The 24,900-nt window shown below is 44.1% G+C and overlaps 1 protein-coding gene across 10 annotated transcripts in view; it reads left to right on the forward strand.

Moving 5' to 3' along the window:
• Positions 1-16,309: 16,309 nt before the first annotated feature.
• Positions 16,310-24,900, forward strand: part of pacsin3 (protein kinase C and casein kinase substrate in neurons 3) — a 61,823-nt gene continuing 53,232 nt past the window's right edge. For 5 of the 10 annotated variants that reach the window (XM_069894831.1, XM_069894926.1, XM_069894860.1 and 2 more), the window contains exon 1: positions 16,470-16,690. The gene's annotated coding sequence lies outside the window, so the exon portion shown is untranslated. Of the gene's footprint in view, positions 16,398-16,468; positions 16,691-19,835; positions 19,982-24,900 lie in introns of those variants that run through there. The other 5 variants (XM_069894869.1, XM_069894917.1, XM_069894909.1 and 2 more) reach the window with 4 other exon arrangements.

Below are 24,900 nucleotides of genomic sequence, written 5' to 3' on the forward strand. Positions count from 1 at the left end.
ACAAATAGACTCAACATCTTCTCTGCATGGTGAGAAGAATAGGTTGACAACAAAGAAAGTTCCTTCTCCCCCTAAAAAACAGGTCCCTTGTGTAGCTGCAGCTGAGGTGAGGAGAATCTATCCAGGGTGAAAACACACAAGGCAGTGGGACTAGACAACGTGCCCAGCCCGGTACCAAACGATTGTGCTGACCAACTGACGGAGGACCTAACAGAGATCTTCAACACATCATTGCAGCAGTCCATCATCTCCACAGGTTTCAAGGCAGCCATTATCATCCCAGTACCAAAGAGGGCAACAGTAACAGGCCTCAATGACTGCCACATCAAAACTGACCTCTAGAGACATTGGACCTATTTCAATTTGCCTACAGACAGAACCGTTCCACTGACAATATCATAGCCTTATACCTCTAATCCATCCTGTTCCACCTGGAGAACGGTACCTCAAATTCCAGGCTGCTGCTCATTGACTTCAGTTCAGTGTTTAATACAATTATAACTCAGAGGTTGCTGAAGAAGCTGTCCTCATTGGAACTCAACATCCCTCTCTGCAACTGGATTCTGGACTTCTTGATGGAAAAAACCACAGTCTGTCTTGGATGGCAGCAGAACGTTGAGCACCATCACACTGAGCACTGGTGCATCTCAGAGCTGTGTGCTCAATCCGCTCCTAATGATGCTACTGACCTACGACTGCATCGCCAGATCCAACTCCAACAGATTCATCAGGGTGGCAGATGACACGACCATAGTTGGTCTCATCAGCAACAATGATGGGTCGCCCAACTGTTACGAACCCAAAGGACTCAAAAACCACCAGCAACAGAAATTCACCAAGACAATGGCTACTTAAACAAAACTGGTTTTATTTTCTTAATATAGAATAATAAGATCAATATTTAACTTATCACTATTAACTTATCTTAACCTAAATAACCCCCTTCTAATTCTAAGCACATATGTATGTTAAGGAAAGTTGAATGTTAAAGGAAAGTTCTTTTTCACTGTCCAATCATTCACTTTTCACTTCTCTGGTATCATGCAATCTTCCACACTATACACAAAATAAAACATTTATTATATTCACCAGGCTCTGGTGCTTTAACTTCTTGCCACTCAGGAAGGTATTTGTTGGTTTCAGAGAGATATTCGTTGTTCGTTGGACACACACAAACTGAAGGGTCTTATCAAAAAAACTTGCCTCCTCTTGGGTTCTTCCAGGTGACCACAAAGAGTTCTTCTTTTTCCCCTATTCCAGGATAAACACAATAACCAGACACAACCTCTGCAATTGACCACAGAGATTTAGAATAGGCTGAACTCCAAACTCAAAACCTGTCTCGAAATGGAGTCGTTCAGCAGATCTGCCAACTTGCAGCCTTCACCTCAAACTGCTGCAGAATACTCTGTCTCTCTCCCCCCCAAAAAATGGATGTTTTCTCTTTGTTTCCAAAACCACAAGGTCCTCCTAGGACAACAAACATCAACCAGAAATTTAAAACTCTGACCCCAGTCTAGCAGCAAAAGATTTCTCAGTTCTTGAGCCTGGACACTGTTCAAACATAATGGTCCATTAACACCTACTTGTGAAACTCCCACAAGCACTCCCCATTGTCTCTGCAAAGCCAACTGCAGACATGAAGTCTACTCTTGCATAGCTCTTCCATGGCAAATGAGATGTTTGTTTGCAAAATATGACCTAATAACTAAACCTCACAATCTTACCCTTTTAAGATATATCATAATTTTATTAACTTATTCTGTAACATTCTGGAAAATCTCGTGAAATGGAGCGAGAATAACAATCTGAATTTCAAGGTGGACAAGACAAAGTAGATTATTGTAGACTTCAGGAAGACCAGGGATGACCATCCTCCACCACACATTAATAGCTCGGTAGTGGAGAGCACCAAGTTCCTCGGAGTCCACTTCAGAATGGCCTATGCTGAACACCTAACATCTCAATTGTCAGGAATGCGCAGAACAGCGACTGCATTTCCTGAGAAGACTGAGGTGGGCAAGGCTACCGGTCACCTTTCAGTCAACTTTCTACATGAGATCTATCGAGAGCGTCCTGGCCAGCTGCATCATAGTGAGGTATGGTTGCTGAGTGCATCAAATCAGAAGTCAATCCACAGGACCATAAAAGTGATAGAGAGAATCACTGGGGCCGCCCTTCCCATCGATAGGATTTCCCAGAATCGTTGTTTAAAGAGGGCTCACAAAGTCAGGCAGGATCCCTACCACTCCCACAGAGCACCTTTCAGCTACTCTCATCACAACAAAGATACACAAGTATGAAAGCCAGAACCACCAGGCTGAGGAACAGTTTCTTCCCACGGGCAGTGAGGCTGCCGAGTGACTGCTAAAATAACTTTCATGACTCTACTATTTATTAAGAATATTTATTTTGATAGATGTATATATGTAGTGTGTATAAGTATCATTTTCTTGTTCGTGTTTCATATCTGTTCACATGTTTTGCACTGTTCTGCATCGTGGACTGAGGAACACTGTTTTGTCGGTACTGGTATAACCGGATGACGAATGAACTTGAACCTGAATTATACATAGCTTGTTTCAGTCATGGTAATCTTGAATTGATGGAATTATCATAACAACTCATTAAGTTCACCAATCTCCCATAAATTTGGATAGGTTCATGGATGGGAGAGGTATGGAGGACAACGGCCCAGTGCAGGTCAATGGGACACAGACTAGATGGGCCAAAGGGCCTGTTTCTGTATGGTTCAGCTAAGAAAATTCCCCATCGTTGCAGATCCATTGACTCTAGAACCATACAATGAGGTTCACTGACTGTCTTCCAAAATAGTGCAGCAAACTATTTGGCTATATGAAAACTACCCAGATTCATTTGACTTTGACAATGGATTTGGAACACTGTCATGTCAATTCCAGCCCAGTCAAACTTACAACGAACTCCCCATAGACATCTGGGGCTTGACATCTAAATTAGTTGCTTTAATTTTAATGAAATTGTTTATTGCCACATGTATCGAGATTCAATTAAATGTGTGGTTTTGCATTGTATCCAGGCAAACCAACTCATACTTAAATGCAATGTGTATTGTGAGACTAAATGTGCAGGATGTAGTATTAAAATAAATCAGAGTGCAGGCTAGAGTGTTTCAAAGACAAAATTCAGGCAATGAGTTAAAACTGTGCACTTTTAGCAATGAAAGGACCACTTTAGAGTCTGATGACAGCATGAAAAAAATCCTTGAATCAGGTTTTTAAGCAACGCCTGTGGATATAAGAGGCTGCAGATGTTGTAAACAAACACTTGGAGGAACCCAGTGAGTCAAGCAGCATCTATGGAGGCAAAGCCAATGTTTCAGGTCCTGATGCAGAATTTTGACCCAAAATGTCGATTATCCCTCAGCCTCCACAGATGCTCCTTGGATTGCTGAGTTCCTTCAGTGGGTTTTCTTTTACAACAGCCTGTTGTAGTCTTAAGCCGCTTTCAGGTGGAATCGCTGGGAGAATGCGCTCTGGAGCCGGCTGCGGGTATCTGCGAGGGACGTTCAGGTGGCAGTGCTGAAGGCAGTGTTCTGCCACCTGAAAGGTCCGCAGCGGGGAGAGGTGCCTTGGAGCAAATGTCTCCTCCTTAGTCAGAGCAGGGGCAGTGCCTGACAGACCCCTCCCCACTTCCAACAGTCCCCCCTCCCTGCACCTGACGGATCGCCAGCTGACTGTCATCAGCCCACCCCCTGTTAGGCACCTGAAAGCTACTGGCTGCTTTGCCTTGCTGCTTTCAGGTGCCTAGGGGGAGCACTCAGAAGCGGAGAATATACCTCCCCAAGATGGGTTGAGTAAGTGCTCCTCAGGGACAGGTTTTCTGCTTTCAGGTGGCCTCCCGACAGCCGCATTGGGGTATTTTAGGCGGCTTTACATTCGGGTATTCTGGCCACCTGAAAGTGGCTTTACTTACAGAATCATAACTGACAGACAATAAGCTGGACTGTTGGTACATGCTGTCCAATCATCAGGACATACTCACCACAGCTGGTACATAGTCAAGTATATCTCTTAACATTGACAGTAAACCCCATGAACCTTCATGGCATCAGGTCAAACCTGATGGATTCTAGTCCAAAACATTGACCATTCTTTTTCTCCTACTGGCCCTGCTTGGCGCACGGAGTTCTTCCAACAGATTATGTTTTGATTGATAGTCCACTGTGTCTTCAGCCAATTCAGTTCACTGCAAAGGGTGTCAATAATTGAGAGCAATGGATCCAGCAAAGGCAACTGGGCAACATCCCAACTGTAGTTCCAAAGATCTAGCCCACACATGTCAAACTCTGGCCCGCGGGCCAAATTTGGCCCGCGATATAATTATATTTGGCCCGCAAGATCATATTAAATATATATTAGAGTTGGCCCGCTGGCCGCCACGCCAGTATAGCGCATGCACACTGAAGGTGAAAATGAAGACACCGGAGGTGTGGAGGGATCTCAGAGTCCCGAATCCCGGGGATCGGAGCGCCGCACTCAGCCCGCCCGGCTCCCGGACACACAGACACGGCTGGAGTTGGGGACCATCCTTGCTGGGTCTGCGCTTCAGCGGCGACGCCGGACCGAACGTCTCGTTGGCGATGCCTTCCCCTTCACTCCGTGCGCGGCGGACCCTGCCTCCCGCTCCTTTTGTTGGAGACGAGCCCGGCGCCGTGAGATCGCAGTTTAATCCCTCTCCAACCATGGGAGGGGGGTGGGAGCAATGCACTCTTCTCAGCCAATTCCTCCACAGCCCCGGACGCCGGCATTTCAACTGGGGGTTCGGGTACCTTCGTCAGGCGACCGACCTGTTGGTCCAAGACAAGGGGAGAGCGTACAAACTCCACACAGACAGCACCTGAACTCGGGTGAACGTGGAGCTGCGACCCCACATTCCACATCAGGACTGTGTGTAAGATTGGGAGCAGTGAGACGGAAGCTTATTTTGTTCCTGTGATTTAAGCCTTTCTTGGGGTGGGGGGGTTCCTTCTCTGACCACTTGCCTAACAGTTAACCTAATCAGGTGGAGTTACCACAATACAACAGTTCTCAACCTTTTTCTTTCCACTTGCGTCCCTGTGCCATTGGTGCTCTGTGATTAGTAAGGGATTGCTTAAGGTGGTCTGTGGGTGGGAAGAAAAAGTTTGAAGACCACTGCTTTAATCATCCCTCATTGACTCGTCATGTGCACGGTTTCAGAACGCTAAAGGAAATGGACCAATGACAATTTTTCTCAAGCAAAATATTTCAGTAACAATTGGGTCTAGAGCAGTGATTCTCACCCTTTCCTTCCCACTCACATCCCACCTTAAGCAATCCCTTACTAATTACAGAGTTCCGATGGCATAGGGCACACATGTCAAACTCTGGCCCGCGGGCCAAATTTGGCCCGCGATTTAATTATATTTGGCCCACAAGATCATTTCAAAAATGTATTAGAGGTGGCCCGCTGGCGGCCGCGGCAGTATAGCGCATGCACAGCTAATACTATAAATCCCAGAATGCATTGGGGTCACCCCGCTAATCGCCCCCACCTCCTCTGTTTACGTTGCAGGGTCTCACCGTGGACTCTGGTTTTGGGGCCTGGCCGGTGTCAGGGGAAGCCAAGGCCGTTTCCCAGCGCCCAGAACCGGTGGCCTCGGGCCTGACCTCGCCAGGACCGTTGCCCACTCCCCCTCCCTGCCGCAGGCCGATCCGCGACTCACGGTGACGGGGCCGCTGATCCGCCGAGATGCTGCCCTGCAGCGAGAACTGATGCCCCCGCACTGTCGTTGTCCAACCCGATCGCCCGCAAACCCCTCCCTCCCGCACACAGGCCTGAGTAAGTATTATGAACTTTAATCTCAGGATAAAACGATCTTCCAATAGTTTCATGTCACAGTGATAAATATATTCCTGGTTAAAAATGGTCCGGCACCTGGATACAAGCTCATTAGGCATAAAACTTGAAAAGTGTGTAAATCAAAGGATATCTGTACCAATGGAAAAAGGGCATGGCAAATAACCCTGCTAGAGTTCATGCCCACAATCAGTCACCCATTTGATTGTTTCAGGAATCATGTTATTCTCCCACATTCTCAATAGCCCTCAGATTTTACTATTCGACAGCACACTAGCAACATTTGACAAATCCTCTATAGAGAAATATTATTTATTGAATATTTTATTTCTCATTTGTTAATGCTTCTGGAAAGAGTTTATCCAAAACTATTATTAAACATTTATTTTAATAAGAAAAAGTTTAACATTACATATGTTGAAAGAAGAGAAAACATGCAGATGTTGTTGAAAATTTTCAATAAATATTTAGTTCGGCCCTCGACTTAGTCCAAGTTTTTAATTTTGGCCCTCCGTGAATTTGAGTTTGACACCCCTGATCTAGCCAAATTACTCAAGTACAGACAACACTGCCATCTACTTGCCAGTGTGGAAAATTACCCAAGTGTGTCCAGATCATATTTCATTCAAGTTGATTACAGTAAGACTCAGATAACCAACTGTCTGACTATTTGGGAATCCCTGTGGTTTGGCATCTAACTCACCAGGAGACGTTTGCCACACTCGCTGATGTTCTGTTCTCAATGGGGGCTAGTTCCTGTGCAGGGACTCGCAGGGCTACAATTCCTGTACTCATTGGGACCTGGTTTGTGTGCTGCCTTCCCATTCCATAAGGCATAGGGACAGAAATAGGCTATTCATCCCATCAGGTCTGTTCCGCCTGTCAATCAAGAGCTGATTCATATTCCGACACAGCCCCACTGCCTCATAATATTTGATGCCCTGGCTAAAACTTATCAATCTGTGCCTTAAATACATCCAACTATTTCCACAGAATTACACTAAAGAAATTCCTCTGTTCTATGTGGCCGCCCTTATAACCATATAACCATATACAGCACAGAACAGGCCAGTTTGGCCCTACTAGTCCATGCCGAAACAAATCCCCACCCTCCTAGTCCCACTGACCAGCACCTGGTCCATACCCCTCCAATCCTTTCCCCTCCATGTAATTATCCAGTCTTTCCTTAAATGTAAATAACATTTCTGCCTCAACCACCTCTACCGGAAGCTTATTCCACATCCCAACAAACCTTCTATCCTGAAGTTGTGCCCTCTTGCCCTAGGCTCTTCCATCATGGGAAACAACCTTTCTACATTTACTCTGTCCATGCCTTTTAACATTTGAACTGTTTCAATGAGATCAGAATCAGAATTTATTATCATGAACAAGTCATGAATTTCAATGATTCCCTCCTCATTCTCCTAAATTCCAGTGAATACAGGCCAAGAGATGTCAAACATTCCTCATATGATAACCCTTTCATTCCCAGAATCATCCTTGTGAGCCTCCTCTGAACCCTTTCTAAAGTCAGCACATCCTTTCTTAAATGAGGAGCCAAAACCTGCTGTCACTAGTGTGGACCTGCGGAGAGTGGGGACCAGAGATACAGTGTTCCCCTGTGGGGTCCAACCGCCCAATCCAACTCCCATCAGCTCCATACAGGCTTGGAATGGCCTGTTTAAGGAGCTGATGGTTTATTTTAAAATATTGCAACTGAAGGAGGTCTGGGTCTAAGATGGCAGCACCTATATTCAGCAGTGGCCTCGAGGGTTTGCAGACTCTGGGGAAGCAGAAGACTGGCACCGGACACCAGAAAACAGGGAGACCACCCCCATATGAGAATATGAAAGGGAGAAGCAGAAAGGAGACCCACAGTATGGTGACCACGGCGGTGGACCAACGAGGGGCTCTGAGGTTGAAGTACACCTAGACAGCAGGCTGTTGGTGACTCAAAGCAAGAAGCCCTCACAGGCTTCTGGCTGCTGGCGACTGCAGTCAAAGGATTCAACCAGACTATGGACTGCTGGAGACTGGCTTGTGACTGACTGAAGGGGAACCAGGTATCAGAACTGAATGCAAGAGGGTGCCGAGTGCACTGAAGGCTTCCTGGTCATGTCAGATGTTTGGATCTGGAGCTCGGGGTGCTGAAGGCTATGGGGCTGCGAAGGCTGTGAGAAGTCTTGTCTCTCTGCAAGACAAACCTGGAAGGCTAGACTGTAGCTCTGGACTGCTTTATATACAAGGTCACCGGGATGACCCCTGGTGACCTAGTGGTGTAATTACATATCACCACACAACTCCCCCCCCCCCCCCCCCCCACCACCGCTCTCTCTGCCGACTGACTGTAAGCTCATTGCCACCAAAAGCAGGAGGTACAGCATGGCAGACAGGGAGTCTATAAAGACAGAGACTCAGCGCCTGCTGGAGGAGGGGATCTTCAAACCCAGCACCTGCCTATGGAGAGCGCGTGCAGGTAGTAAAGGGGGAAAATAAGTCCAGCTAGTAATTGACTATAAAACCGATACACACTCCTGGATGCATACCCCCTTCCTCGCATTTCAGACATGGTGAACGATATTGTGCAGTATCGGGTCTTTTTGACTATTGACCTGAAAGCTGCCTATCACTAGCTGGCAATCCATTCCAAGGACCACCCGTACACAGCATTTGAGGTGAACGGTCCCTTTCAGCATTACCAATGGGGTATCTATCTTCCAGCGGCAGATGGACAGGATGGTGGATGAGTATGGGTTGAAGGCTACCTTCCCCTACCTCAATAATGTCATCATCTGTGGCCACACCGTGGAAGACCATGATGCAAATCTCCAGAGCTTTCTCCACAATTCTGACAAATGTGTATTCAGGACTACGCGACTGGCAGACTGGTGGAGAATGGCATGATTGGCCCCGATCCCAATAGGATGCGTCCCCTGTTAGAGTGCCCCCTCCCTGGGAGCACAAAGGCTTTGAGGAGATGCCTGGGGTTTTTCTCATATTACACCCAGTGGGTCCCTCAATACGCCGACAAGGTTCGCCCACTTTTAAAGGCCACTACTTTCCCCCTCTCGGCCGAAGCCCAAACGGCTTTCAATTACCTCTGAAGCTACATTGCAAAATCTGCCATGCACGCGGTGGACGAGAATGTACCTTTCCGGGTGGAAAGTCCTGCAATTTGCCTTATTCAATAAAAGACAGGGAGATGGCCAGGGCATGCTAGGTTTGCGCGGAGTGCAAGCCACACTTTTATAGCCCTGCAAAAGTGCATCTGATCAAGTCATCCATGCCCTTCGAATGGCTTAGCATCGATTATATGGGGCCTCTCCCCTCCACGAATGGGAATATCTTCTTTCTCTCAGTCTTTGATGAGTACTCTCGCTTCCTGTTTGCCATTCCATGTTTAGACACGTCCACTTAGTCAGTTATGAAGGCCCTAGGCTCCATTTTCACCCTGTTTGGGTATCCCAGCTATATTCATAGCGACCAGGGGTCTTCCTTCATGAGCGATGAGCTGCGTCAGTACCTGCTGGTGAGGGGCATCACATCCAGCAGGACTACCAGTTACAACCCCTGGGGGAACAGGCAGGTTGAAAAAGAGAGTGCCACGATCTGGAAGGCTATCAAACTTGCACTGAAGCAAAAAGGCCTTCCAGGCTTGCGCTGGCAGAATGTTCTCCCAATCGCGCTCCTCTCCATTAGGTCGCTACTCAGTACTGCGACCAATGCTACTCTTCACGAGCTTCTGTTTCATTCAATAGAAGGTCGGCATTGGGGACTACACTCCCAGCCTGGCTCACTAGTCCTGGTCCAGTCCTTCTTAAGAAGCATATGAGGAGAAGCAAGACCGATCCACGCCAATCCCACATACGCCTATGTGAAGTACCTAGATGGCAGGGAGGACACCATCTCCATCAGGGACCTGGCACCCACTGGAACAGAGGGTCCATTGCCTCAGGTGCCCCATGAGCTACTGAGCTATTTCTCTCCATCCCCACTCAGGGCCTCAGGGGATCTGGTTCAGGAAGAGAGTGAACCCCCCCCCCCCCAACCATTGTCGAGCCGAAGCCCCATCCCATTACTTCTCCATCACAGGGGGCCAGGAGAACCAAGGTGCCCAAGGCCCCCCAGTGCTAAGATGCTCCAGACTCCCGGACTGCCTAAATATGTAAATAGTGTTTGTATTGTGTTTTTTATTCTGTCTTTTGATGGCTTCTGATCCCATGTTTTCTTCATCCACAGACTCTTAATTCTGCAGGAAAGGGTAAATGCAGTGAACTGGGATTCACTGGAAAATTGCTATATTGATGACTGGCCCCGCCTCCTGGCTCCACCCCCATTTACCTGGTTTCCCACCTAAACCCAGAACCCCTCAATCCTATTCGTGAACCCTATCCATTATTGAAAGCTAATAAAAGCATTTGTTCTCCCTCTGGTTGTGTGAGAGCTTTTATCTACGCTACACCATGCCCAGCCCCAGGACCCCAGAATGCCAACTAACAAGGTAAGTACACACATTTTGGCTTTTACATGTCCTGTATCCCTGTTAGAGTTTGTCAAATACAACATAAACCATGTAAATTTTAAATTTTTTTATATATATTTTTCAATTCGGTCGTATGTGTGGATGGTCATAAGTCGCATCGGTCGTAAGTCAGGGACTACATCTATTCCATCTTTTGAAGCATCTGTATATATTTTCATCAAAAGCCCTGGTTCTGTAGTAAGAATGGTCTTCAGTCGTCCCCAATCTTCCCTGTTGTTGGCCATCCACTTGAATTCACATTTGTCCTGTAACAACTTCCTTAGGTACATTGTTTTGGAAGACAGGTTTGGTATGAATTTACCAATGAAATTGATCATTCCCAGTACTCTCAATACGCCTTTTTTTTTCAGTGGGTCTGGAGTTCTCTAAAATTGCTTTCGTCTTGCTCTTGTCAGGCTCCATGCCTGCCTCTGACAGTTTACCTCCCAGAAAGGTAATTACCTTCGCACCAAACTGACATTTTTCTCTGTTTCTTTAATCCATATGTTATGGCATTTTGATGCCTCTCGTTCTGTTGTTCTTGTGTGGATTCCTATAGGATCATGTCATCCAGGTACACACATACCCCATTTATGTCTTCTATGATGTGCTCCATTGTCCTGTGGAACACTTACAGAGACGAGGAAATTCCAAAGGGCCTCTTCTGACAGGAGTTGGTGTCAGTGCTGCGCAATTTCTCAGTTAAAGGAAGTGTAAGGCACTCCTTCCATCCAATAACCTACAGGTCATCGTTGGGTAAGCTGTAGTACCTGTTTAGCCTCCCAAACAAGGTCATGTGAAGCCATGGGTTGCAGGTGGTGAATGGTTTTTACAAGACACTACAAATTGGAATTTATGGTTGTAAGACTAAAAACACTGGGCAGATGAATCTGCTGATCAATGGCCAGGGTTACCCGTCCAGTATGGACACTGCAACTGAAGAAGGCAATGGGAAACCACTTCAGTATTTTTCCCTTGAATAATCATGAACTCAACATCGACAACAGTCTCAACTCAAAGATGGAGCCTTCACCGAAGGTGAATGGGGAGGCACCAGTACAATTCAGAGGGTCAAAGATCATGATAGGTGAAGAAGGCACCTAAATGAATGATGATTTTGTGATATCTTCATGCAGTTTATACTGGCATTCAAGTCTTTTGGGTCCATGCACACACATAGGTCACCGTTCTTTTTTTTGACACGCACCATTGAATTCACCCATTCTGTGGGCTCCTCCACTTTCTTTATGACTCTTTGTGACATTATTTGGTCAAGTTCCCGCTTGAGTTTTACTTTTAGCAAAAGGAGTGGCAATTTTGGTGCACAAGAATTTACCATTTCAGTTACAAAAGGAAGAGAAAAATGGTGGAAGATTATTAAAATTGAACTGTACAATTTTTAATGAAGCTTGGACTTTGCTTGATGTTTATGCTCCAAATGTTGTGGATACAGCTTTTGTTGTCGATATGTCTTTATTACTTGGACAATCAAATTCTAATGCGATGATTGGGGGAGATTTGAATGTGGTATTGGAGCCTTTATTGGACAAGTATCCAAGAGTAATTAAGAAATCGAAGATGGCAGTTCAAGTAACTAATATGATGTCAGATATGAATTTAGTTGATATTTGGCGAAGATTTAATCCTACAGAGAAAGATTTTTCTTTTTATTCGTCACGACATAATTCTTTTTCTAGAACTGATTATTTTTTAATTTCAACACATTTGCAGGATAGGGTTACATCTGTGGATTATAAGGCAAGATTGGTTTCGGATCATTCATTATTATTATTAGAATATCAGAGTTTACAGGAAGTTCAGAGAGCTCCAAGATGGAGATTTAATACTATGTTACTGCAAAAACCGGAATTTATTAGTTATTTAAAACAACAAATTGAGGTTTTTATTAGTAATAATAGTAATTCTGTTTCTAGTCATTTTGTTTTGTGGGATGCAATGAAAGCTTTTTTACGAAGTCAAATTATTAGTTATGCTTCTAAAGTAAAAAAAGAGAGAATTAAAGAGATTGAAGATTTAGAGAAAAAGATAACTGTTACTGAAAAAGAATTTCAAAAAAATGCTACTGAAACGCAAAAGAATCAGTTAACTAATTTAAAATTTAAATATAATGAATTACAAACTTATCGGTTTGAATGTTTAATGAATCGAACTAAACATAAATTTTATGAATGGGGTGAGAAAGCTCATAAAGTTCTGTCATGGCAGTTAAAAAAGGAACAATTATCTAGAATTATACCTGTAATTAGAAAGAAATCGGGTATTACTTTTAGTCAAAAGGAAATTAATGAGGAATTTTGTAATTTTTATAAAAAATTATATACTTCGGAATGTAAAGATGTAACTGAGGATGCTATAGATTCTTTTTTGAAAAATATTAAATTGCCACAATTGAATCAAGAAGATAGACAGGAGTTAGATAAATCCTTTACAGAAAAGGAAATAGAAACGGCGATAAGAGATATGCTAAATGGAAAGGCACCTGGTGAAGATGGATTTTCTATAGAGTTTTCTAAAACTTTTTATGCTGATATATTTCCTATATATAAGGATGTTCTACAACAAATTTATGATACTTTTCGATTACCCGAGTCTTGTTCCAATGCAATAATTACAGTTATACCAAAAAAAGATAAAGATCCTTTACAGGTCTCTTCTTATAGACCAATATCACTGTTAAATGTAGATTATAAAATTGTAGCAAAAGCTATGGCTAATCGATTAGCTCAATATTTGCCTAAAATAATACATAGTGATCAAACGGGATTTATAAAAAATAGATATGCGTCAGATAATATTTTGCATTTAATAACTTTGATAAATCTCAGATGAATTATCCAATAGTGGTTTCGCTGGATGCAGAAAAGGCTTTTGATAGAGTGGAATGGAAGTTTTTGTTTAAAGTACTTGAGAAATTTTGTTTTGGTTCTTCATTTATTGGATTGATAAAGGCTTTATATAATAGTCCGAAGGCCAGAATTGCTGTCAATGGGCAGATTTCAGAATCTTTTAATTTAACAAGGTCTACTAGACAAGGATGCCCATTGTCACCTGCTTTATTTGCTATAGTTATTGAGCCTTTGGCACAATTAATACGTCAAAATGAAAATGTTAAAGGCATGAGAGTTTTGAATGAGGAATACAAGATTAATCTATTTGCTGATGATGTTTTATTATATTTGGTGGATCCGGGTATTTCTTTACCAGCAATTCAAGAATGTTTAGAAATTTATGGTCAATTATCTGGTTATAAAGTAAATTGGACCAAAAGTGAAATTTTAACAATTTGTAAAAATTATTATTCAATGTATAAAAGTATTACAAATTTGAAGTGGACCACACAAATTAAATATTTAGGAATTAATGTTAATACGGAATTTCAAGATTTATATTCAATTAATTATCTTCCTTTAATAAAAAGGATTAAATTAGATTTGATTAAGTGGAAGGATTTGCCTTTGGGTCTATTAGGGAGGATTAATACAATAAAAATGAATATTTTTCCCCGAATTCAATATTTGTTTCAATCAATTCCTTGTTTTTTAAATTAAAGTTTTTTTAAGGATTTATATAAAGCAATTAGAGACTTTTTATGGAAGGGAAAATTTCCAAGGGTAGCGATGAGAAAGTTGATGTGGGATTTTCAATTTGGAGGTTTAAGATTACGAATTTTCAACATTATTATGAAGCAGCTCAATTTAAATTTCTTAGTGCATTAATGAATATGGATGATCCGCCCAGTTGGGCAAAGATAGAAACGGCGGTTATTTCAGAAAAATTTTCTCATGAGTTTTTGTTTCAGTGGAATAAAAATTTATTACGAACTTATGATGTCCATTGGAGCATTTATTAAACTTATGGACAAGTAAACTTAATAAATTGGGGCTCAAAAATAAATGGTCTGGACGACTGCCATTATATTACAATCAACTTGTTCCTTTTACAGTCTCCAATATTACTTTGAAACAGTGGGAAAGGAAGAGAATAAAAAATTTATCCGACTGTTTTTCTGAGGGATGTTTTTGTTCTTTTGATGAATTACAAAGGAAATTCGATATTAGTGGAATTTCCGTATTTGTGTATTATCAATTAAGATCTTTTGTAAAACAGATATGTGGTCGACATATGATTTTATTGCCTGATGCTAATTTTGAGGAATATGTACTTTCAATACCACAAAAGGGATATATATCTGATTTGTATTGTATTTTACAAGAAATTGATAGTAAAAAAGATTGGGATAAAGATAAGTTGAAATGGGAAAAAGATTTAGGTTTTATAATAGCTGAAGAAGCTTGGATGGAAATTTGTCAGAATAGTATTAGGAAATTGGTTAATGCTAGATTAGCGATGATTAATTACAATTTTATACATCAGTTATATTTAACACCGGAGAAACTAAAAATTGCCACTCCTTTTGCTAAAAGTAAAACTCAAGCGGGAACTTGACCAAATAATGTCACGAAGAGTCATAAAGAAAGTGGAGGAGCCCACAGAATGGGTGAATTCAATGGTGCGTGTCAAACAAAAGAACGGTGACCTATGTGTGTGCATGGACCCAAAAGACTTGAATGCCAGTATAAACTGCATGAAGATATCACAAAATCATCATTCATTTAGGTGCCTTCTTCACCTATCATGATCTTTGACCCTCTGAATTGATGTTTTCCAACTTCAAGTTCTGCCATCACTTCACACTTATCCGGATTGAACTCCCATCTGCCAGCTAAGGTAAGCTCTGCCTCTCGCAGCAACCTCTTGCTCACTTTCTTCTCAATAATCCCGAACACAATTTGATCACGGATCATTGAATATTGCAGCGATCCAAAATTGCTTGTTCTTGCTTTTAATTTCAAGTCTGTTAAAAAAAAGTATCAAAGCTCTCTCTGCAGCTGCATGCGCGAGCAAAACATGTACCTCTTGAACATTTCATTTTTCTTTGGTGAACAGTGTTCATCAAACATCTCGATAACCTCGTTGAACATGCTTTGGACAGCTGCCTCAGCAAAAACAAATGTGTTGAAAGCCTCTAGTACTTGAGGTCCCGCCACAGTAAGTAGCACTGCAATCTTCCATGCATCAAGTTTGCTATCGAGTCCAATGGCTTGCAGATTCAGCATGAATTTTTGAATAGCTTCCACTCATGGTTGACATTTCCAGTTCAATTTACATCATCAGGAGTCATCACACTTTCCATTTTTCTGCTGCTATCAACTGATACACACTCCTGGAATTTCTTCCACTCCTGATATCATGTGGTTTATTTTATTGTAATAAAGAAACTTGGGTTCTTTTATAATAACTATATTTTATTAGCTAAAGAACTCATGACTGTGAAGGCATCCATCTTGAATCCAACCAAGCTGCTAATAAACTAGTCTCTCACTCCCTTTAGTGGTCGGGAGTATCACAGCACTCTATCATTCCCAAGCCCTCAATCATTAATAACGTGAAAGATACCATTGAACAAACTCAACTTGACCAGCCAGAGAAAAAATGTGGTTATGCCAGCTGGTCAGAGGCCAGGTAACTTGCATTCTGATGCTAAAAGCATTTTTAACCACCCACTAAACATAGTCACATCCTATCCTAATCATAATATCTTCTCTCCATTAGGGTAGAAGTTTGAAAATACACACCTCCAGATTCAGCAACAATTACTTTCCTGGTGTAAATCATTCTTGAACAGAACCTCCCACTGGTATAAGATGATGCCTTACTTTGTTTAACTGAATTTGTTCTCTTTAACACAAAGCCCAGGACTTTTGTTTTTATTCTTTCACTACCTGCTATACTATGTAGAGGTTTTTTTTTAGTCTGGATAGCATGCAAAACAAAGTTTTATATTGTACACATGACAATAACCAGTTTGTTGAAATGTTCTCCACTGACCCGATCAAGTGTGTCTCCAACAACACACCATCCTGGACAAAGACATTACACAGCCAGGGGGAAGCGGTTAAACAATTTATTGCCAGGGTGAAAAGGACCAGAAGAGGTACGCTGGGAGAAATATAGGGTTAAAACTTCGAATGAGAGGGTAGCATTCCTCGCCTAGGCTGAAAGGTTAAACACTGGTGCGACAGCAGAGACCGACATTAGTTACTCAGGGTGAAAATACCACAAGACGGCAAAGGGGATTCGGTCAATCAAGGGCCTGAGAGTAACTCGCTGGGTGAAAGGGTTAAACGCTGCAGGGCCCGCAGAGAGGGAGAGACTGGAAGTGACTGACGGGTCACTGGGGGTGAGGGGCTGCGCCTGAGCGGGGCTGAGAGAGGAGCCGAGCGGCCGGTAAGTGGAGAGGGAGGAGTGAGCCAGGCTCCCAAACAAGGGCAGCGGGAAGGGAGGGTGTCTGGAAGGGAAACCCCCTTTCCGGAGACTTTGCCGAAGAAGCTGGACGCCTTCTGGTCGGGGCCGCTGCCTTTACCCAGGGGGTGGTGGTTTGGAAGTTCCGTCCCTGGCGTCGGGGGAGTGAAGGGCAGTTTTTGTGGGGTGAAGACGGGCTGGGGAGCGGCCGAACCGGGAAGGGGGGACGGAATTGAAGTCGGGGGTCCGGAGGGAGACCGTGGGTGGGTGGGGAAGGGAGGGAGGGAGGGACGGGACGGGTTTGGACATGGTCGGAACTTCTGAAACTTTTAAATTGTTGAGAGCGCTCGGTGATTCGGCACCGCGAAGGGGGAATGAAGCCCACGGGGAGGTGAAGACATTGTTCCCGGGCTATGGTTTATCTTTTCTCTTACTTGGTCGAGGATTAAATGAGTTTCACCCTCATTTATCTGGCAACTTGCTTCCATCCAGCAGCATATGGGGTACCACCTTGTGTCCGCATTCATCTCTCCATTCTTCATCTAAGTCATTGTTAGATATAAAGGTCAGCCTTGCAACAAGCTCCCTGATTATGCCATGTCTCACATTAGGTACAGTCTGTTTAATTTTATCCCTGATAATATTTCTAGCTGCATCTTATCCATTTTGATCCTAATCGTGGATTGAAAGAACTTCTTGTTGCCCATTTGAATATCAGTTACTCCAGGATAAAAAATAGTGAACTGTTAGAAAGGAGGGGGTGGGGGTGTGTGTGGTGGTCAGACAACATCTGTAGAGGGAAATGAACAGTTGACATTGAGTTGAAACCCTGCTCTCCTGTCCCTCCATGAATGCTGAACATAAAGGGTCCTGATTGGAGATATTGGCTCTCTGTGGATGTTGCCCTGAACTACTGGGCCCCTCCAGCTTCTTGTATGCCTAAGATTGATTCCAAGCATCTGGAATTCTTTTGTTTCCATCCACAGGTGCTGCCTCTTGACTTTCTCCAGCACTTGTTTTTTGCTTTAGTTTCCAGCATGTGCAGTTTTTTTTGGTGCTCCATAACACCCCATCTTCTCCTGGCAAGGCAACACGCACCTCACTTCCTTGTGATGTCCTGAGTTGTCATCTCCCACTCAAACACTGCATGAGATCAGTTTTGTCACCCAGAATGCACAGTCTTTATCTTCTTTATTCTTGCACACAGCTTGAATGTCGTACATGTTGCACAGGATAGGTATGCACAAGGCCTTTCTGACCAATCCTAATCAACTCCAGGCCATGGGACTTGTTGCCCGATAACTATTGACTAGTGATTGTGGAAGGCTTGTGACTTCCTGAAATCACATGAGTGAGGGAGAGGATTCATTCTTAATCTCCAATCCAGACAACATCCTAGTAAATCTCCTCTGTACCCTCCCCAAAGCTCCCACATCCTTCCTGTAATGAGATAACCAGAACTGAACACAATGTTTTTAGTGTGGTCTAACCAGTGTTTTATGGAGCTGCACGGCTCTTGAACCCAATCCCCCGATTAATGAAGGCCAGCATACTTTAAGCCTCCTCAACTACACTATCAACCTGTGTGGCAACCTTTAGAGATGTATGGACTTGGACCCCAAGGTCCCTCTGTTCTTCTACACCGCTAAGAATCCTGCCATTAACCATGTACTCCAACTTGAAGTTCTGCCATCACTTCACACTTATCCGGATTGAACTCCCATCTGCCACTTCTCTGCCCAACTCTGCATCCTGTCTATATCCTGCTGTAACCTACAACAAGCTTCTACACTATCCACAACATCTGCAAACTTACCATATATAACCATATAACCATTTACAGCACAGAAACAGGCCATGTGGGCCCTTCAAGTCCGTACCGGTTTACTTGAACAACTCCATTAGCTCCTCCACAAACTCCTGAGGAAGTAGAGGCCTTCTTCATGATGCCATTGGTGTGTTGGTTCCAGGAAAGATCTTCTGAGAGTGACTCCCAAGAACCAAAATCCATATTTTCTCTTCAGTATTTGGAAGGCAGACTGGTGCATTTAGATTAGGTGACTGATTTGGCCATTCAAGATCTCAAAGCTACTTCCAATGCCCACAGAATAATGTTACAATCATGTTCTACATCCCATGTGTGATAAAGCTCTCAAGTATGAAGTCTCTGTTATTGCTTCTCTATTACTTGCTGCAAGCCATCCCAGGGACCCACTACTGTACTTTGCTTTATTTCACCAAGTGGCAGAGCCAAATTAAAAACACAACAATTTCTAACCCATCCTTCTCCTTTGTCCAGGTCATTTATAAAAAATAACAAAGATCAGGGGTCTCAGAACAGTACCCCAAACAGAATGTTTCATGCTTTCTGCAGGGAAGCCCGTTCTGAATCCATGGAGCCAAGGATCCCATGCCTCTTGACTTTTTCAATGACTCAACCTTCAGGATTGGAGACCTTGTCAAATGCTTTATTAAAATCCATATACACTACGTCTACCATCCTACCTTCATCAATTTCTTTTGTCAGTTCCTCAAAAAACTCAATTAGGCACGACCTACCCCTCACAATGCTATAATTGCCAGGATTCTCTCTGTTACATTTTTATTCAAACAAGGGACTACATTTGGCATTCTCCAATCCCCTGGTACCTCCCCCATGGCCAGGGATGATGCAAAGATCATTGCTAATGCCCTTCCTCTATTAACTTGAGGCATTTCTCATCTGGTCATGGGAACTCAGCAATCTAAATGTTTTTAAGAAGATCTAGCACTTGCTCTTTCTTAATCTCAACAGGCTCCAGCACTTAAGTTCATTGCTGACCTCACATTAAATGTACTGATAATCATTTGTCTGAGAATAGAGCAAGGGAATGTGTGCCTGCACAATGGATGGATGGATGAAAGGTGAGCATCTGTGTGTGAGAGAAATGGCAGGCATGAGCAGCACAAAGTGAGAGAGAGGAAGCTGGCATGTGTGGAGGAGAAGGGAGAGAGTACACATGTAGGAAAGGAAGGAATTTGAATGGAACCATTCATGAAGAGTGAAAAACTGTTTCATGCACTATTCAGGCAAGTCCACTCGTACTTAAGAACAGCAAACAGTGTAATAAAATAGTGTGTCATGTTACAGTGAGTGAATGAGTGCAGAGTATGCTGTTACTGGGACAAAGTACAGGATGTGAAGAAAACTACAGTTCAACAGTGCTGGTGCATCACCTCTGACCAATGAACCATCAAGAGTACGATAACAGCTGGGCAGTGTCCTCAAATCTGGAGGTTTGTGTTTTAGCTCATCTATTTTCTGTGGGCAGAAGATGGGGAGAAGAGAGTGTGACTGAGGTGGCACGGGTACTTTAATATATTGGCAGCGGGAGGATCAGATGGAGTCAATGCAGAGCAGGTTGGTTTGTGTGACGACCTGACCCATGTACACAACCCTTTGCAGTTCTTGCAGGCTTGACCAGAGCAGTTCCCACACCAAACTATGATAAATCTGGACAGGATACCCTATGACCTACCAACTCCATAGGTTTTGGAGGGTGGGAGGAAACTAACACCCAGGAAAACCCATATGGACACAGGGAGAACATACAAACTCCTTGCAAACAGCACTGGAGTCATACCTGAGTTACTGGCACTGTAATAGCATTGTGCTAACTGCTACATCAACAGTGATGCCCACTCAATGACTGTAGAAATTGATAAGAGACCTTAGAAATTTTCTGAGGAAGTGGAGTCATTGGTGCACTTTCTTGATCTCTGTGTCATTGGCTCAGGGTAGATTGTTGGTAATACAAGGGAGTCTGCACGTGCTGGAATCTATAACCAACGCAGTCTACTGGACTAACTTTCCTCAGTTCTGATGAAGGGTTTTGGCTCAATGGCGAAACATTGGTGCTCCTTACTCCTAAAAAGGTGAAGCTCTCCACCATCTACACCTCAGCACTGTTGATCGATGCAGTGTTTAGACAGAAAGGAGGCTGGGGAGAGAGAGGGAACGTGTAGGCAGAGATTCAAGGAAAGAGGGGTGGGTATAAGAGGAAAGAACCAATATTGAACCGAGGAAAGGAAAAGAAACAAGCTGCGCATGCAGGATGCATATGGAGGGTCAGGAGCAAGGCTGAGCAAATGTTTGTACAAGGGAAGAGGGAATGAAGGAAGGGGAGTATGGAGGTGCACGTGGATGTATTAGAAGGCTTGGCCCTTCTGTCTGAGGGAGAGAGGTGGCTTACAGTTAAAAACAGGATGGGTGGAGGGAGATGGTGAGCTTGTAAACAGGAAGAGCATGAATGAGATTGAGTGTGTGCATGCAGGGAGAGGGGATATGGGCTTGTGCAGAACAAAGTTGTGCGAGCGTGAGGGTGAACAAATGAGCGGAGTTGCTGCAATGAGGGGATTGAGGGAGGTAAAGGGCAAGTATGGATGAGGGGATTAGAGTAGGAGAACGAGGAAGCAGAGCATGCATGCCAATGGCATGGAGGGAGTAGGGGGATGCCACAAAGAGGAAGGGTGGTGAAGCACAGTGTGGGGTGACGGGCAGAGGAGGATAAAGGGTGTGCAGCTATGTGTGCGGCAAGAAAAGAGGAATGGCCAACAGGTGTGCTCATCTGCAAGAAGAGCACCACAGATGGCATAGTGGTTAGCGCAATGCCTTTACAGCACCAGCGATTGGGTCCAGGGTTCAAATCCTGTGCTATCCGTAAGGAGTTTTATGCATTCTCCCCATGTCTGTGTGGGTTTTCCCCAGGGCTCCAGTTTCCTCCCACCATTCAAAAAGTATTGGGGATGTAGGTTAATTGGGTGTAAATTGGGTGGCATGGACTCGTGGGCCAAAATGGCCTTTCAAAAGATGGATGCAATGTAAAGATATCAAGAGAGGGAGAGAGCACACATGGTTTGGCAGATGGAGGCATAGAGAGAGAGGGCTGGTGGATGGAGGGAGCAGGTGTATGTAGTCTGGGAGTGGAGGGAGAGGGGACAGATGAAGCACATTAACACACCAGAGGAAAGGGAAGCAATCTGTGCCTCTGCATGAAAGGTGATGGGGTGTGGGGGGTGGAGGGAAGTAGAGCATTCACAAATGTTCAAAGGGAAAGGAAGAGTGAGATATCATCTGAGCGTGAAGCTAGAAGGGGGAGGAATAGAAACACTTGGGGAAGGAGAGAAAGGCCATGCTGGCATGGTAGAGGAGCGGAGGAACAGAGAGTGCATCTGTGACTGACAGGGAAGGGGGCAATTTGTGTCCCTATGCAAGGAAGGGCCTGTTTGTAACTGGAAAGAGGAAGGGAATGGAGTGGGCACATGTCCAAGAGGAGAGACAGGCATGCAAGAGGTAAGGTGAGAGTGTGAATGAGGTAAAGAAAAAGGGAGGGCATGGAAGTGTGCTTGCATATGAGAGAACAGGAGAAGTGGTGCAAACCTGATTGCTGCACTCTTTCCCCCTGCTGCTTATTGGGGGTGGAGTTTCCCAGTGCACCACACTAACTTGAGAACAAGCAGCCCTTTATGCTGTGCCTCGGTGGAGTGTGCGACAGATGGCTGCTGTCTATTTACCAGTGGGTGTCTCCACACAGAGGATCCATTCACTGCTCTTAGCTGTTTCTGTGTGGGCACAAGTAGCTGCTCAGCAGAAAGCTGAGAGCTGATTTGCTTCTTTGTGGAGAGGTGGGAAGGAAAGAGTGTGATGAACTATACCTGGCATTGCCACTCCGGAGATCTGCTGAGCATTCCTCAATTACTGAACAAGGAGAGCAGCCCCAGACGAGTTTAAACACAATAGGTAGAGACTGGTTTTCGGTACTTTTGTGGGGTGTGAGGTTGGGGAGAGTATTGGAGGCTGCGTCAGCTGATTTTGTTTGAGGTGACGTTGTGGTCTTTGTTACCTCTAGTACTTCTGGCCTTGCTAATCCTACACCCAGGTTCTGAAGCAGAACCTCTCCCTACCCCTTGTTCGCCCAATCCAAGACTTGACCGCCATATTTGGGGTCGGTATCACTTCCTCCCTCTCTCCCCATCACCATCTCAATGATTAGTCTACCTCACTTGCACTAAGCTAGACTCCAGGTAAAGACAAGTCTGTGGAGGAGAATGGTAGCAAATGATGTTTAATCCAGAAAATGGACAAGATGTAACTGAAGAAGGGTGAAACCACGGGTGGGAGGAGCAGTGCGTTCATCTGCAAGATAGTCACACTGCAGGAAAATGGTGATTTTTTTTTTAAAAAAAGCAGATGAGATGCTTTTCATTGAGGAATATAAAAATAATGAAGTTCTGAGGTAGGACATACCTTTATCACCTTTAATCTGTTGGTTTACAAACTAAGATTTAAAGTATTTAGACTCATGCTAGAGGGGAGGTAAGGACTAATTTATACCCAGAGGATGTTGAGGGACTAAGAGGGTGTGTGAGGCAAGAACCTCATTTAAAGAGTACTGGGATGTGTATTTAAGGAGTGGTCCTGGAGCAAGAAGGTGAGATTAGGTTGGGGAGCATTCACTTGACCAGCACAGAGGCTGTAAGCCAGGTAGTAACCTGTGCCATTAAGTCCTAATTCTATGACTCCACACAAAGCACAGGTATGGCTGCTGAACTCTGCTTGGAAAACAGCAGCACATCAGTGGTGTTTGGGGGCAGACCCCAGCACTCGCTCGTCCCAGTGACCCTTACTGGCCACCTACTTCCCACCCTCAGACCCTCTCCCTCTGATATTGTCCCATGAATTACACGGGAGGTGCCTGAACTTTTGGAATTCTCCACCCTGGTGCCCTTCGACATTCTAGTTAATGATTCTATTCAAAGCATCGATGGATACCTTTCTGGAATTGAGGAATTCAAGGGATATGGGGATAATACAAAAAATAGTGTGTGGGTGGATCAGCCACGATTGGATGAATGACAAGGAAAGTTCCACACTTTCTCTCTGATAGTTGCCCCTCCACTGACCATCTTCCCAGCGTGACCCCCCCAATGGATTCTCCTGGGTCGCGTTCACCCAAACTGTGTGCGGCAGTGGGAATGATCCAGAGTAACCACTGGAGTTGCAGGTGATACTGGGTATCTGGTCAGCAGGGGTTGTGGATTCTTGCTGATGCGAGTATGCAAAGATGAGATAGCCTGTGACTGGTTTTGCTGTCTTGTGATCTCTGCTGCACTGCGTGATTGTATGAGTATACACATGCACGCACTGATTAACTTGGACTCCACCAAGGTCACACAGTGACCTTGATGGAGTCTGTTCTCCATGTTGACAGTGACAATAGCGACTGCCATTGCACAAATCAGACAGAGATTAAACAAAAGAAAATCAATGACATTGAATGGGGAGCTTAAATTGTGTGTGAATGAATGTGCAGAACCTGTAATAGAAGCTTTGAAGTTGAGTTTTGGTCTCACATAAATAGGAAGTTGGATTCCTAATTGAAATCCCAGTGATGGCAGTCTTAAGAGGGTTAACCCTGCCTGGTTATGTAGATTGGTGAATGTGTATGAGTGATGAATGCAGGCCTGGGCAAGTGGAGGAAATACAAGACCTGGGTAGGTTGGAGGCAGCATGGTGTTGAGGATAAAGAGGTATAATGGGTAAACAATACCATCTGCTCTTCAGGAAAGCCAGGGGCACACTGGCCCTCTCTTCTCTCAACCTGACCAGCTGTGACTCCGAAGACCATACAGTGCAGAAATGTGCCATTTGGGTCATTGTGATTACACTGGTCCTTGAAAGGCCTCTGAATTAATTGCAGTATTCTGCACTTTTCTAGCACCCTTCAAATTCTTCCCCTTGCAGACATGAATCATTGTTCAATGCGATTTAGTCACAGAAAATGGACAGTTGCACCAAAATCCCATTTTCAGGCACAACATATCTAACCACAGCTTCCTGACAGAGGAATCCACTCTTCTATCCAACCACCCTTATGGCATTGGAAATGGCTTCTTCCTTGCCTTAAATACTCTTGTCAAGGTGAGTTGTTTTAGCCCTTCAGGAATCTCCTCCTTTCATCTCATCTGCTATCAGTACTCTTTTCCACGGAGATATTGACAGAATCCATATTCTTAATAAAAATAGAATTCAATTTGAAATAAGCTAGAAAAGGTGGAAATAAGATTCTGGTGGACACTGTGAAGTGTGGTAGAACTGATGGATCTAGGATACAGATGCATAACTCCCTGAAAGTTGCATAACAGATAGACAGGGT

The sequence above is a fragment of the Narcine bancroftii genome, chromosome 1, assembly GCF_036971445.1.
Source record: "Narcine bancroftii isolate sNarBan1 chromosome 1, sNarBan1.hap1, whole genome shotgun sequence".
Classification (NCBI taxonomy): domain Eukaryota; kingdom Metazoa; phylum Chordata; class Chondrichthyes; order Torpediniformes; family Narcinidae; genus Narcine; species Narcine bancroftii.